This window comes from Pterocles gutturalis, unplaced genomic scaffold (genome assembly GCF_000699245.1).
Source record: "Pterocles gutturalis isolate BGI_N339 unplaced genomic scaffold, ASM69924v1 scaffold37065, whole genome shotgun sequence".
Lineage (NCBI taxonomy): Eukaryota > Metazoa > Chordata > Aves > Pterocliformes > Pteroclidae > Pterocles > Pterocles gutturalis.
This window is the reverse complement of record NW_010144632.1, coordinates 32,578-37,816: the sequence shown is the minus strand read 5'-3', so window position 1 is coordinate 37,816 and position 5,239 is coordinate 32,578.

The window sequence follows — 5,239 nt, the reverse complement described above, 5'->3', positions numbered from 1 at the left end:
TGCTACCTAAAAAGAAACTCTTTTAGAAATGAGCTACCTAATGTTGTGCCTCTAACCATGATTTGAAATCTGGACTTGACAAATCTTGCAAATATTCAGAATTTTTTCCAAAAGCTTTAATTTTTGTGAAGTGGATAATTGTTAGTGGATTTTCTTTTTCTTTCTTCCTTTCTTTTGTTTCTTTCTTTCTTGGTCAGTTTTAAATCAGTTCAAATGGTAAGTTACTCAAGGAATCATCATAGAATAACTTAGGTTAGAAGGGGTTTCTGGAGGTTCAGTGCCATGCTCAGAGCAGGGTTTTCAGTTGTCTTTCTGCAAGCAGAGCTATGTAGAGTTTCTTTCTTGTGTTTTGTTTAAGGCAACATTTGAGTTACTTTTGTGTGCTGATTATCAGCATAGTAAAATAAAATTGGTATATTCGTGCAGCAAATTATGCTGGGCGTAATTGGCTGAGAAAAATGCAGCATACAGACTTTAGAAGAGGTCTACTGGTGGCCCACTGGTTTGCCCCAGACAAGGCTACATACAGAATTTCTCTGCGTGCTCCACACTACTCCCTCGACAAAGTCCTGAGCATGGTGCAGTTCAGCGTTGCCTCAGCCAGGGATATCTTTCTGTAAGAACAGTATTCCCTAAGGCCGGAGGTCATTACAGCAGTCTCGCTTGTGAGAGCAAGTAGTTGGATCCATCAGCCTTGATAACAAATACAGGGAAGTACAGGCATAATTTCTATACATACATAATTTATGCATTGCTAGTACATCTTCTGATGGGTTAAAAATAAAATCTTATTAAAGAGGAATCAGTATAAAACTGTGGAATTGAAGGCAAATTATTCCAGAGAAAGAGGTGGGGGGTTTCTACATGGCCATATATGGTTTTAAATATTTTACATAAGAATGAGTATTCTCTCATTGTAATAAGAAAACTGATGCACAGAGTTTTTCACTTGTTAATGTGAGATAAAGCATGAAAGGAAGCCAGATAAAACCCATTCTTCATGGCTTTTATCCAGTGTAGGATTTAAAGGTGCTAAGGTTTCACATTCCGCTACTAGTAAGAGCTAAGTTCTCATCATCTTTAAGTTTCCATCTTCATGAAAGTGTGGCTTTGTTTCTTAGTGGATATACATTTATTTCTGTTTCTTTGTGTCCTCTGATGCCTGGACTGCAGGGCATTCATAACAGTAAGACAGGAAGGCTGTTCTGAGAAGATACTTTGTAACATACTAAATTGAACCTCTACCACTCAACAAAATTAAATGTGAATAGTTGCTTTAGACGAAGTAGTAATGTTTTCTAGAGCAATCTCAAACAGGAAAAATAATATGCATTACACATCTTTTCTGCACATGCTAAAAAGCCTGTAAGTTTTAGAACTGATAAATAACAAATCCTTGTTGAAAATGTACTTCCAGCCGTAAGATATACTTAGGACACATTGTAGGAGCAAGTTCAGCATCAGACTGGCTCTTGGCGTTTCAAGTTAACTGATGGGGCTGTCACAGCTAAGCTGTCACCTCCAAAGATCTGAAAAGATTTGGGATCACCAAACAATTGCAATACACAGGAAATCTGCATCTGTGAGAAATCATCCATGTGGATCCTACTTCACTTGCGTGTGTGCTCCATTATTATATTTCTCAGCAGTGATAGGTTGGTTTGTGCACAGAAGTCTAGTCCCAATTCGGTGCTCAAGGAAATAGCCCAAACCGAAGCGGCTGGACTGTGAAGTCTACTTGCCAGCCAGGCTGCAGGTGTGCATAGCTGATAACCAAGCATTAGTCAGAGCAGCTGGTCTCAGACCAAGGAATTGTATCTTGGTGCAGGAACAGGCTGGCATAAGGAGTAGCAAGTTGTTAAAAAGCAATTAGCAATGTCCTGTACAGCAGCACTTGATATGTCCCTTGAAGCCTTCCCCTGCTTAAATTTTTGATAGGAGGGAATCATTCTGCTGATGTGTACCCCAGGTACTCGAACAGTCAGAGGGAAGCTCAAATAGTAAGATAAAATACTCCCAAACTTCAAAGACTAACAGCAGCTTCCATTCCTTAAGGAGTTTTTAAGCCTGACATTCCCTAGATCCATTTATCTTGATTCCTGGAAGGCAGCAAACAAGACCAGACTTTCTCAGGACCAGAACTTGGAAGTGCTGGTACAGAAGCAGAGGCGGTGGCTGACAGCCTCTCCCTTCCCTGTCGCACAGCCTGCGTCAGGAGAGTGGATCCAAAATTTCTTGTTCTGTAGTTTTACCATATGAGACACGAAAGGGAGTGACCCAGTTTCTCCCTTCAGTCTCATGCTCTGTGATCTTCTGTTTCTAACTGAAGGTGGCCATCCCATGGCTCCCATCAGAGATTCCTTAGCACCAAGTCACTGTGGTGACCCACGTGATGGCTGCTTTCACAAATCTGACTCACTGGAATACTTTGAATTCAGAGTAGGAACATCTCTCACTCAAGGCAAGTTCCTGGACTTATCTGCTGCAGTTCTGAAAGGAAATTAGCAAGTTTTTGGCATTTGCAGCTGCTTGTAAAGAAATGAGTGGGACCACAGGAGAAGGTTGATTGAGGCTTGTTCCAGTTCAGATAACCTCCCCCTTGGGCTACAAAAGCCAAAGCAGCAGCTACACTTACTCCCATAATTGGTAGAAGCGGCATTGCACCTGAACTCCACTGGCATTACACATGCCTAAAGATGATGTGAGCGCATTGCTCTGAGCCTTGGTGTCACTCACGGGTGCTTGACACAAGCTGTGCCTGAAGAGTTACTGGAATTACTGCCTGGAACAGGCATCATGCAGTCATTGTACCATTGTCCTGGAAGAAGTCCTCCTGCTAACCTGATGGAAAGAACTTCCTGACCCGCAACAGAGCATCTCTCTGTTTCTGCCTAGCGAAAGTCATGACAAACTTTTTTCAGGGAACTGACTGACTGTGCAGCGGCTGGGTGTTGTGAGCCAACAGGAGGAAGAGTCGGGACTTGTGGTGACCCCTTTAGCTTTGGCAAGAAATGATTCTAAGAAGCCATTCAACTTTGAACCTGGTGGATTCATCCACCATTCATCAGCTCCATCCATGGTCAGCAGAGCTGAGACATCCCTGAGCAACACATACGGGCAGCGCAGTCGAGTCCTGTGTTACTTGGTGAGGAGGAACAGCCATCAGGAGACACGTCTGTTTTTCAGTGGGAGTACAGAGGTTATCTGAGCTGATCTGTAGCTCACTGAAGTTGCGCTGGCAGCAGTGTAGTCGCAGCAGCATGTCAGCTGAGGCAAGAGGCATGACCACATAACTGCGTACGCTGAGGAGCATCCTCCCACGACAAGACTGTTATTTCAACAGCCACAAGAGCTCAGATGTGTGTACATAATGCTGCAAGACAGGCGTGCTCCAGAACAAGAAATACATGTCAGGCGTTTAATTCTCCTCTCATTGCCCTGGAAGCGGAGATGGATGTATGTTGTCCCTGATGCACCAAAGCTTCTGAAGCAAGAGAGATGGCGTGTGACAATTGTGACTGAGTTGCTTTTGTGTTGGGTCCCATTGCTGCAAAGCAGGTGGGTTATCACTGCGTGCTCTAGAACCGTTATAGGTGATAATCTGATTTCTTACCTTGTGATGGCTTTGTTGCAACAGCCAGTGTCTGGCTGGGCAGTGGGCACCGTAGTCTGGCACCCTACTGCAAGGAAAGCTAAGACGCTTGGAATATTTTGCACTGTGGTATGAGTGAAAACTCAAAATACCATTTGCTTTGGTGTATATTCAGATGCCTCTGCACGTCCATCTCAGTACTGCTTCCAAACCAAATGGGATGGGCTTATGCTAGTGGCAAAGGTCTGAGCAGTCAGCCTTCTTCTCTCAGGAGGCTTACGTGCCATCTCCAGAGCACCTGCTCAGTGCCCTGCACAGGCACTGCACTGCTCCCTGCTGCCCGCAGATAAGCTCTGATCCACTTCCTGCAAAATTAGGAGAGGTTGTCACTGCCCAGGTAGTTCAAGCCATCACTTCTTGGCTGCTTCCATCCCTAAGTGTTCCCAGGAGACGAGAGAGCAATCTGTAGTCTGGATGAATTGTTCTGGATGGTGGGAGCAGCAATCGCTGTTCATCCTTCATCATGCTGTTACACCAGGACAAGATTTGGGCTGGGACATGGACGAGGAAGCCACCTGGCAGACCCTGGGAGCAGACATGACCACAATAGCTCTGTACCGTTCCTCAGCACCCTTTGCATCCCCTTTTCTCAACTTTCCAGGCATAATACATTGCTTGCTGGCTATTTTTCAGGGCTCTCTTTGCTGTATCCATCCATGCCTGCACATTGCATCTTCTGCATTACCTTTTCACTTCCCTCTACATAAGCTTAGCCTCTAGCATAACAGACTTTGGGGAGAAAGAGGACTCTGTGCCATGATTCATTTTTGATGCTTCTCGGGGAATGCATTCCCAGTTTATCTGGCTCTACTTGATTAACACTATTTTAAACTCTGCTTTTCCCACACAGACTCTCCATGTTCAGAGAAGGTATCCTCCCTAATTCAGGACAGGTTGCTGCTCTTACTTGCTCCCTTCATCCAGTGCAGAGTTGTTTCTTACAGCACACCTACCATGCAGCTCCTGGCTCTGGTAACCTGTATGTTACCGTAACGTCACCCTGTCTACGAGCCACACACAGTCATCCGAGGAGCGGCCCAAGAGTCTGTCAACAGCCACTGAATGACCAAATCTCCAAATGCTTTGGGGAAATTTTCTGTTCATCTGAACTATTACAAGCACTCACAGGAAGTCCAGCATTCCCCCACCCAAAGGCGTGTGTATTTTTAACCCTTTCTGGTTTCCACAGGTGTGTGAAACACCAAACCCTCACAGACTGTACATACCAGCTCATGGTGGCATTTACAGTCCTGTTGTGCTGACCGTGAGGTAGACATGATCATCCCTCTGGCTTTCCAAGTTTCAAAGACATCTTCCTGGTAAGATCATCCGTCAGAGCACTGATCAGTGTGTATAAATACCTAAATGGGACGTGTAAACAAATGGAGCCAGGCTGTTCTTGATGAATACACATCAAGTTGTACCTGGAGGTACTGTCCCTAGACAAATGGGTCGTTGATTGATTTATGTGAGTACTTGGCTAAAACGATGATGGTTGTTTCCATCAAGCATTACTTGAGCTTGGTTGTCTATAGACAAAGTTGTGTCAGAAGCTTCACCTTGCAGTAGGAGCTTTTCCCTCTCATT